The sequence below is a fragment of the Pongo abelii genome, chromosome 1, assembly GCF_028885655.2.
Source record: "Pongo abelii isolate AG06213 chromosome 1, NHGRI_mPonAbe1-v2.0_pri, whole genome shotgun sequence".
NCBI classification, from domain to species: Eukaryota; Metazoa; Chordata; class Mammalia; order Primates; family Hominidae; genus Pongo; species Pongo abelii.
The window spans coordinates 51,215,692-51,227,497 of NC_071985.2; positions in this window are offsets into that span (position 1 = coordinate 51,215,692).

The window sequence follows — 11,806 nt, forward strand, 5'->3', positions numbered from 1 at the left end:
AGGTAATTCCCTTAAATGTTATTCTATACAATTGCCTTTTGAGCTTTTTACTAAGAGCTGTGTGTCAGAGAACTCAAAGTTAAACTCTGATAAGGGCATGGAGTACACATATCTTAGGTTGTTGATTAAGTGCAAACCCATATTCTTTAGTATTTAGTAGAGGTGAAGATAAAATGAATATCATTTATGAGAAAGTATTAAGAAAATGTACTGATTTCTTAATCATATATTGCTCTTTTAAGTGTATTTTATAGTCTACTGGATCTTCTTTATGAAAAGAGAGGTAAAAGAAACACTTACTGAACATCCATTATGTCAGACACTTGGTTGAACATTGTAATGTTGTGTATTCTCACAAGAACCCCATATGTGGATTTGGGGAGTAGCCAAGATGGCCAAATAGGAACAGCTCCGGTCTATAGCTCCCAGCATGAGCGACGCAGAAGACGGGTGATTTCTGCATTTCCATCTGAGGTACAGTGTTCATCTCACTAGGGAGTGCCAGACAGTGGGCGCAGGTCAGTGGGTGAGTGCACCGTGCGCCAGCTGAAGCAGGGGCGAGGCATTGCCTCACTCGGGAAGCGCAAGGGGTCAGGGAGTTCCCTTTCCAGGGGTGACAGACGGCACCTGGAAAATCAGGCCACTCCCACCTGAATACTGTGCTTTTCCGACGGGCTTAGTAAACAGTGCCCCAGGAGAGTATAGCCCGCACCTGGCTCAGAGGGTCCTACGCTCACAGAGTCTCGCTGATTGCTAGCACAGCAGTCTGAGATCAAACAGCAAGTCGGCAGCGAGGCTGGGGGAGGGGCGCCCGCCATTGCCCAGACTCGCTTACGTAAACAAAGCAGCCGGGAAGCTTGAACTGGGTGGAGCCCACCACAGCTCAAGGAGGCCTGCCTGCCTCTCTAGGCTCCACCTCTGGGGGCAGGGCACAGACAAACAGAAAGACAGCAGTAACCTCTGCAGACTTAAATATCCCTGTCTGACAGCTGTGAGGAGAGCACTGGTTCTCCCAGCATGCAGCTGGAGGTCTGAGAACGGACTGACTGCCTCCTCAAGTGGGTCCCTGACCCCTGACCCCCGAGCAGCCTAACTGGGAGGCACCCCCCAGCAGGGGCAGACTGACACCTCACACAGCCGGCCAGGTACTCCAACAGACCTGCAGCTGAGAGTCCTATCTGTTAGAAGGAAAACTAACAGAAAGGACATCCACACCAGAAACCCATCTGTACATCACCATCATCAAAGACCAAAAGTAGATAAAACCACAAAGATGGGGAAAAAACAGAGCAGAAAAACTGGAAACTCTAAAAAGCAGAGTACCTCTCCTCCTCCAAAGGAACACAGTTCCTCACCAGCAATGGAACAAAGCTGGATGGAGAATGACTTTGACCAGCTGAGAGAAGAAGGCTTCAGATGATCAAATTACTCCGAGCTACGGGAGGACATTCAAACCAAAGGCAAAGAAGTTGAAAACTTTGAAAAAAATTTAGAAGAATGTATAACTAGAATAACCAATACAGAGAAGTGTTTAAAGGAGCTGATGGAGCTGAAAACCAAGGCTCGAGAACTACGTGAAGAATGCAGAAGCCTCAGGAGCCGATGTGATCAAATGGAAGAAAGGGTATCAGCCCTGGAAGATGAAATGAATGAAATGAAGCGAGAAGGGAAATTTAGAGAAAAAAGAATAAAAAGAAACGAGCAAAGCCTCCAAGAAATGTGGGACTATGTGAAAAGACCAAATCTACGTCTGATTGGTGTACCTGAAAGTGACGGGGAGAATGGAAACAAGTTGGAAAACACTCTGCAGGATATCATCCAGGAGAACTTCCCCAATCTAGCAAGGCAGGCCAACATTCAGATTCAGGAAATACAGAGAACGCCACAAAGATACACCTCGAGAAGAGCAACTCCAAGACACATAATTGTCAGATTCACCAAAGTTGAAATGAAGGAAAAAATGTTAAGGGCAGCCAGAGAGAAAGGTCGGGTTACCATCAAAGGGAAGCCCATCAGACTAACAGCAGATCTCTCGGCAGAAACCCTACAAGCCAGAAGAGGGTGGGGGCCAATATTCAACATTCTTAAAGAAAAGAATTTTCAACCCAGAATTTCATATCCAGCCAAACTAAGCTTCATAAGTGAAGGAGAAATAAAATACTTTACAGACAAGCAAATGCTGAGAGATTTTGTCACCACCAAGCCTGCCCTAAAAGAGCTCCTGAAGGAAGCGCTAAACATGGAAAGGCACAACCGGTACCAGCCACTGCAAAATCATACCAAAATGTAAAGACCATCGAGACTAGGAAGAGACTGCATCAACTAACGAGCAAAATAATCAGCTAACATCATAATGACAGGATCAAATTCACACATAACAATATTAACTTTAAATGTAAATGGACTAAATGCTCCAATTAAAAGATACAGACTGGCAAATTGGATAAAGACTCAAGACCCATCAGTGTGCTGTATTCAGGAAACCCATCTCATGTGCAGAGACACACATAGGCTCAAAATAAAAGGATGGAGGAAGATCTACCAAGCAAATGGAAAACAAAAAAAGGCAGGGGTTGCAATCCTAGTCTCTGATAAAACAGACTTTAAACCAACAAAGATCAAAAGAGACAAAGAAGGCCATTACATAATAGTAAAGGGATCAATTCAACAAGAAGAGCTAACTATCCTAAATATATATGCACCCAATACAGGAGCACCCAGATTCATAAAGCAAGTCCTGAGTGACCTACAAAGAGACTTAGACTCCCACACATTAATAATGGGAGACTTTAACACCCCACTGTCAACATTAGACAGATCAACGAGACAGAAAGTCAACAAGGATACCCAGGAATTGAACTCAGCTCTGCACCAAGCAGACCTAATAGACATCTACAGAACTCTCCACCCCAAATCAACAGAATATACATTTTTTTCAGCACCACACCACACCTATTCCAAAATTGACCACATACTTGGAAGTAAAGCTCTCCTCAATAAATGTAAAAGAACAGAAATTATAACAAACTATCTCTCAGATCACAGTGCAATCAAGCTAGAACTCAGGATTAAGAATCTCACTCAAAACCGCTCAACTACGTGGAAACTGAACAACCTGCTCCTGAATGACTACTGGGTACATAACGAAATGAAGGCAGAAATAAAGATGTTCTTTGAAACCAACGAGAACCAAGACACAACATACCAGAATCTCTGGGATGCATTCAAAGCAGTGTGTAGAGGGAAATTTATAGCACTAAATGCCCACAAGAGAAAGCAGGAAAGATCCAAAATTGACGCCCTAACATCACAATTAAAAGAACTAGAAAAGCAAGAGCAAACACATTCAAAAGCTAGCAGAAGGCAAGAAATAACTAAAATCAGAGCAGAACTGAAGGAAATAGAGACACAAAAAACCCTTCAAAAAATTAATGAATCCAGGAGCTGGTTTTTTGAAAGGATCAACAAAATTGATAGACCGCTAGCAAGATTAATAAAGAAAAAGAGAGAAGAATCAAATAGATGCAATAAAAAATGATAAAGGGGATATCACCACCGATCCCACAGAAATACAAACTACCATCAGAGCATATTACAAACACCTCTACGCAAATAAACTAGAAAATCTAAAAGAAATGGATAAATTCCTCAACACATACACCCTCCCAAGACTAAACCAGGAAGAAGTTGAATCTCTGAATAGACCAATAACAGGAGCTGAAATTGTGGCAATAATCAATAGCTTACCAACCAAAAAAAGTCCAGGACCAGATGGGTTCACAGCCGAATTCTACCAGAGGTACAAGGAGGAGCTGGTACCATTCCTTCTGAAACTATTCCAATCAATAGAAAAAGAGGGAATCCTCCCTAATTCATTTTATGAGGCCAGCATCATCCTGATACCAAAGCCTGGCAGAGACACAACAAAAAAAGAGAATTTTAGACCAATATTCTTGATGAACATTGATGCAAAAATCCTCAATAAAATACTGGCAAACCGAATCCAGCAGCACATCAAAAAGCTTATCCACCATGATCAAGTGGGCTTCATCCCTGGGATGCAAGGCTGGTTCAATATACGCAAATCAATAAATGTAATCCAGCATATAAACAGAACCAAAGACAAAAACCACATGATTATCTCAATAGATGCAGAAAAGGCCTTTGACAAAATTCAACAACCCTTCATGCTAAAAACTCTCAATAAATTAGGTATTGATGGGACGTATCTCAAAATAATAAGAGCTATCTATGACAAACCCACAGCCAATATCACACTGAATGGGCAAAAACTGGAAGCATTCCCTTTGAAAACTGGCACAAGACAGGGATGCCCTCTCTCACCACTTCTATTCAACATAGTGTTGGAAGTTCTGGCCAAGGCAATTAGGCAGGAGAAGGAAATCAAGGGTATTCAATTAGGAAAAGAGGAACTCAAATTGTCCCTGTTTGCAGATGACATGATAGTATATCTAGAAAACCCCATTGTCTCAGCTCAAAATCTCCTTAAGCTGATAAGCAACTTCAGCAAAGTCACAGGATACAAAATCAATGTACAAAAATCACAAGCATTCTTATACACCAATAACAGACAAACAGAGAGCCAAATCATGAGTGAACTCCCATTCACAATTGCTTCAAAGAGAATAAAATACCTAGGAATCCAACTTACAAGGGATGTGAAGGACCTCTTCAAGGAGAACTACAAACCACTGCTCAAGGAAATAAAAGAGGATACAAACAAATGGAAGAACATTCCATGCTCATGGGTACGAAGAATCAATATCGTGAAAATGGCCATCCTTCCCAAGGTAATTTACAGATTCAATGCCATCCCCATCAAGCTACCAATGACTTTCTTCACAGAATTGGAAAAAACTACTTTAAAGTTCATATGGAACCAAAAAAGAGCCAGCATCACCAAGTCCATCCTAGGCCAAAAGAACAAAGCTGGAGGCATCACACTACCTGACTTCAAACTATACTACAAGGCTACAGTAACCAAAACAGCATGGTACTGGTACCAAAACAGAGATATAGATCAATGGAACAGAACAGAGCCCTCAGAAATAATGCCACATATCTAAAACTATCTGATCTTTGACAAACCTGAGAAAAACAAGCAATGGGGAAAGGATTCCCTATTTAATAAATGGTGCTGGGAAAACTGGCTAGCCATATGTAGAAAGCTGAAACTGGATCCCTTCCTTACACCTTATACAAAAATCAATTCAAGATGGATTAAAGACTTAAATGTTAGACCTAAAACCATAAAAACCCTAGAAGAAAAACTAGGCATTACCATTCAGGACATAGGCATGGGCAAGGACTTCATGTCTAAAACACCAAAAGCAATGGCAACAAAAGCCAAAATTGACAAATGGGATCTAATTAAACTAAAGAGCTTCTGCACAGCAAAGGAAACTACCAGCAGAGTGAACAGGCAACCTACAAAATGGGAGAAAATTTTCGCAAACTACTCATCTGACAAAGGGCTAATATCCAGAATCTACAATGAACTCCAACAAATTTACAAGAAAAAAACAAACAACCCCATCAAAAAGTGGGCGAAGGACATGAACAGACACTTCTCAAAAGAGGGCATTTATGCAGCCAAAAAACACATGAAAAAATGCTCACCATCACTGGCCATCAGAGAAATGCAAATCAAAACCACAATGAGATACCATTTCACACCAGTTAGAATGGCAATCATTAAAAAGTCAGGAAACAACAGGTGCTGGAGAAGATGTGGAGAAATAGGAACACTTTTACACTGTTGGTGGGACTGTAAACTAGTTCAACCCTTGTGGAAGTCAGTGTGGCGATTCCTCAGGGATCTAGAACTAGAAATTCCATTTGACCCAGCCATCCCATTACTGGGTATATACCCAAAGGACTATAAATCATGCTGCTATAAAGACACATGCACACGTATGTTTATTGCGGCATTATTCACAATAGCAAAGACTTGGAACCAACCCAAATGTCCAACAATGATAGACTGGATTAAGAAAATGTGGCACATATACACCATGGAATACAATGCAGCCATAAAAAATGATGAGTTCATGTCCTTTGTAGTGACATGGATGAAATTGGAAATCATCATTCTCAGTAAACTATCGCAAGAACAAAAAACCAAACACCACATATTCTCACTCATAGGTGGGAATTGAACAATGAGAACACATGGACACAGGAAGGGGAACATCACGCTTCGGGGACTGTTGTGGGGTGGGGGGATGGGGGAGGGATAGCACTGGGAGATATACCTAATGCTAGATGACGAGTTAGTGGGTGCAGCGCACCAGCATGGCACATGTATACATATGTAACTTACCTGCACCTTGCGCACATGTACCATAAAACCTAAAGTATAATAATAATAATAATAATAGTAAATAAAAATTTAAAATTAAAAAAAAAAAGATAAAAAAAAAGAACCCCATACGTTACATAATGCCATCCTCATTGTACATAAATACAGCAGGACTACACTAAACTTTAATTTTGAAATGCCTAATAGTTCATTTTTATCATAATGCATAATGTCCATTCCTATATAATCAACTTTAATAAGATTGCTGAATAAGAGACAGATCTAAAAGAAACCAAAAAATTCAGCACAAGAACTCATTAATGCATTGAACACATATTTATATTGTGTACTTACTAGTGTAGTAGGATAATGCTGTGGTTAACAGTGTCAATTCACATCCAAATCCTGGCTCCACTACTAACTGGTTGTATGGTCTTGGGCAAATGACTTAACCTTCCCATGTCTCAGTTTTCATGTCTATAAAATGGGGATGATTTAATTAGAAAGATACCCAGCTCAGAAGGCTTTTGTGATAAATGAGTGAATTAATAAATGGAGTCCTTTTCTTGTAAAGGTGATGGATAACAAGAAAGGAACCCTTCTGTCCATGTGCCTATACATCAGCTATATCTTTCCCACTTCTTAACTGAACTCAATGTAGTAGATAATAGCATTTTATTGCAAATAAATGAAGAACACTTGATTATCTGACCAGATTATACATGTAGGGACAGGGAAAGCCCATATGCAAATATAATTATTCAAATGATCTGGTCCTAGAACTCTGTAAAGTTCCCTCTCACTAAGTCACTAGCATTTGTGTATACTGAATATGATTATCTCCCAAAGTCTACCACAGAATCACACTGTTGTTCTCCCAAGTCTCCAATCCATGGTCCTAAGCATATAAAGATTACAATCCTACTAATAATTCTACTAGCAATACTAGCAATTGTTACTAATATGGCTAAAAATCTAAAGCAAGTCTGTAAGTCATGCATTCAACAGACACCACCTCCCCGCCCCTGCCCAGGAAAACTGCCCTTAAGATTATGCCAAGAGCTACTTTTTAAAATCTTGGTGTTAATCATGACAACTAAGAACTCGCTCAAATCAAAGCTGTGTAATCAATAAAGTTTTCTATTTTGACATCATCCTCTTTCGATGACTTTTCTTTCTACTATGGAATCGTTCCCCATTCATTTCAGTGCCATTTTTCTGCCCCATCCATGTGCTGAGTCTGCTGGGCTGTCTCCCGGCTTCAAGCACATCTTCTTTCTCTCTCCCAACATCAAAACTTATAAACGCAATTTATATTCTACTACAATCCATAAATGAATTTTCTGACATGTAGAAAGAAGTTTTACCAATTATTTTATTCAATGACTGATAATATTTAATTTGCTGCCCCTTAGGAGTAGTAGCAATTATACAGGCAACTCTGGATGCTGAAAATGCGATGTCTTAAGCAAATAGTTATTACCAACCTTTAGTGACAACTTATCTTGTGCTGACAGCTAAAAGATATGCATGCACTTTCTCCACTGCTGAAAGATTTAGAAAAAAGGATTTGCTTGTAGGACCGAGAGTTTGAGGACAAAGCGTACTCAGATTGGGACTAAAATGTTCTGGCATCAGAGCAACGTGGCATGATGTCACTTATAGGAAGTCTACTCAAACTCTTCACGTCTCTATGCCATCTTTTCAAGAAGGGCTTCCATGACCACCCTGCTTAAAAATTATAACCCTCAAAAAGCTAGTCTCCTTTCTTACTTTATTTTTTCTCCATAGCTTACTAATATTAATTCCAAAAGTGTGAAGGATTTGAGATGTTACCATATGCACAGTTACATAGAACCTATATATAACACCTATAGTACAACATAACTGTGTGTGTGTGCAATATACATACAATTTTATACACACACACACACTAACAGAATAGTGAAACTCTGGCTTAGAGACAGACTTTCAATTACCCACTATATTTGTTGCTTGTGGCTGCTGTAGCAATTTGCCATAAACTTCTTAGCATAACACAACAGAATTTTATTCTCTCAGTTGTAAAAGAAATTAGTCCAAAATCAAAGTATTGGCAGGACCACACTCCCTGGAGGGCTGTAGGGAGATTCTGTTCATTGCTTCTTTCAGCTTCTGGTGGCTCCAAGTGTTCCTTATCTCATGGCTGCCCCACTCCAATCTTGGCTTCTGTGGCCACAATGTCCCTCCTCCTCTTCTTCTCTGTGTGTCTGTCTCTAAACTCCACCTGCCTCTCTCTTATAAGGATACATGTGATTGCATTTCTGGCTCATTCAGAAAGTCAAGGATTAAACACCTGCTCTCAAGATGCTTGTTTATTGTCCAATGGCAGAGAGCATCATTCATACATATTTGAGGAATGTGGTTTGCTCTGGAGTGGTGTGATTAATTATCTGGCCTGTGATTAATCACATCTTTTTTTTCATATAAGGTAGGAGTCACTTTTTTGCCATATAAGACAATAATCATAGGTCATAGGAATAAAATATTATTTTTTAGGGACCACCATTCAGCCCAATATACATACAGATACTGTTCTTGTTCCCCATGGGGTGACATGATGTGAACCTGTCATCTCCTCATGTATAGAGAGGTCATGAAAATAGGAGCTAATATAAGATGGTGGGCACATTTGTCTCTGGAGAAACAGTAATCTTTGCTCTGGAGTGTAAAAAAGTCTTCTCTGGAGAGAAGAAGGGATGATCTCTAGGTATTTATTACCCTGGAGTATAAACAAATGGCTCAGGGTTGGTTTTGTTGTCCATACAATGTAAATAATGGCTCCAGGAAAGAGAAAAGAAAGAGCTCTATCTTTCCAGAAGTCTCTCTTTTTTTTTTTTTTTTTTTTTTTGAGATGGAGTCTTGCTCTGTTGCCCAGGCTGGAGTGCAGTGGCACAATCTTGGCTCACTGCAACCTCCGCCTCCAAGGTTCAAGCAATTCTTCTGCTTCAGCATCCCAAGTAGCAGGGATTACAGGCACACACCACCATGCCCAGCTAATTTTTGTATTTTTAATAGAGACAAGGTTTCACCATGTTGGCCAGGCTGGTCTCGAACTCCTGACCTCAAGCGATCCACCCGCCTCTACCTCCCAAAGTGCTGGGATTACAGGCATGAGCCACAGTGCCTGGCCTAGAGGTCTCTATCTACAGGGTTGAAATTCCATCATCCTTTAACCCAGCTGCCACTAACTTTTGCTCAGAAAGCCCTGACCATACAGAAACATGAAAATATTTATGGAGTGCTATTTCTCGGTATATAACATTTAAAATATTACATATGTTTCACTTCTCTTGTTCTCTTGTCTAACTAGAATATAAGTTATATGAAGACAAGGGTTTTTGTCTTTTTTTTTTCACTGCTGTGTCCCCAAATTCTAGAACTTTGCTTGGCACATAGGAGATGCTCATACTAATTTGTTGAATAACTTAAGAATTTCTTGCAAAGGGGTTGCTTACCAATGTCCAGGAGATTAGCCTGGGACTGAGTCACATGTCAGCAGGTCCAGTGGGGTCTCCACCTGTCCACATTGAGCCTATAGGGGACCAACCTAATCATCACCAGGTGAGGTGTATTCATGTAAGGACGCAACATAAAGAGGGTAGTGTTCACCATAGCTGTCATATTAGAAAATCTTTTCTTCTAGCCTTCTTCTCTGAACCTGAATATTAAAGAATGATTATTATACTTCCTAAAGTCACTACAACCTTTTAGGGTTGTGCATACTTAACCAGAAATAAAGAAGAGTCGAGACTAGCAAAATAAATTAGGTTTGCTAAACCCTTATTTTGTCACAATTTAGGATTATTTTTAATCTCTACAATTCATATCTATTCTTTATTTCTGATTATTACATTTTTCAGATCATCATTACCTTCCCAATTACATCTTAGAAAGGCATGATCTCCAGAAATAAGCTAAAAAATGTTTCAAAATACATTGGATTAGAGAACAAATGTGAGCCAGAGAGCAAGCCCAGGTTTATTAAGTACTTGTATAGAACCATATTCTCCTTATCACTAACAATGACAATGGTTTTTATATTTATTTGTGTATTCCTAAATGTGTATCCCCAATTGAAATGGAAGCCCCATGAGGGCAAGGACTGTCTACTTTGCTCACTATTATAAAACAAACACCTACTATGTGCCTGGTAAATAAAAGATATTCAGAAAATATGTGTTGGAAGAAGGGAAGGAAAGAAGGAAAGGGAGGAAGGAAGGGAGGGAGGGAAGGATGGAAGGAGGAAAGGAAGGAGGGAGAGAAGGAGGAAGGGAAGGAGGGAGGGAGGGGGAGGGAGGGAAGGAAGGGAGGGAGGGAGGGAGGTAATGAAGGAAGGGAGGGAGGGAGGGAAAGAAGGAAGGTAGGAAGGTAGGGAGGGAAAGAAGGAAGGTAGGAAGGAAAGAAGGGAGGGAGGGAAGGAGGAAGGGAGAGAGGGAGGGAAGGAGGGAGGGAAGGTAGGTAGGAAGGGAGGGAGGGAAAGAAGGAAGGTAGGGAGAGAGGGAGGGAGGGAAGGTAGGTAGGAAGGGAGGGAGGGAGGGAGGGAAGGAAGGAAGGGAGGAAGGGAGGGAGGGAGGGAAAGAAGGAAGGTAGGAAGGGAGGGAGGGAGGGAAGGAGAGAGGGAGGGAAGGAAGGAAGGGAGGGCAAGAAGGAAGGTAGGAAGGAAAGGAGGGAGGGAAGGAGGGAGGGAGGGAAGGAAGGAAGGTAGGAAGCAAGGGAGGGAGGAAGGAAGAGTGGGAGGATCTTTTATGCCCCTGTTGTCTTCTTGTCAGAGACCACTATAGCTAATTTTCTTGAAGTTTCAGAGATGATCTTCTCCATGGGATTCTTTCCCTGAGTAACAGCCTCATCACTATGGTAGAGTTTGGGTTCGAAAGTTAAATGCCTAAAATGTTAACAGGCTCTCTTAATCCTTCTCCCAATCCTATTGTATTGAACATCCTTTAAATCCAGGTATCCCAGTCTACACAGCAAAGAAGAAAAAGACCATCTGCTTTATAAATTAAAAGTTCACATCTTTTAACACTCATGATTGACAAAAATGCTGCTGTGAATAGACTGAGGAATGTGGAAGCATGGTTCAATTTCTTTTGCTACTCAGCAGCCAGGTCTTCTATATTGGTATATTGTTCTTCCAGAAGTGTTCTTTGACTAATAGTACCCAGGTGATACTGGGGAGGCAATGGTAGCCAGGGCTGGGGAGGCAGTAGCCTGCCTCTCTCACTGGGTGATAGATCTGTGAAGCCTGAGTGAGAGGGACCCAGGGTGGTAACTGCAGCCATCTTTCTCTTTTATGATTTCTCTTTCTTTTCATTAGGTTTGACATTTTTGAGATTGAGCTTTGTAACTAACTATTAGCCCAAGGCAAGGACTGGGGAAATGAGAATTTGCTGAAAAAGTGACCCCATCCCCAAACACAAAGTGTGAACAACTGTACTTATGGCC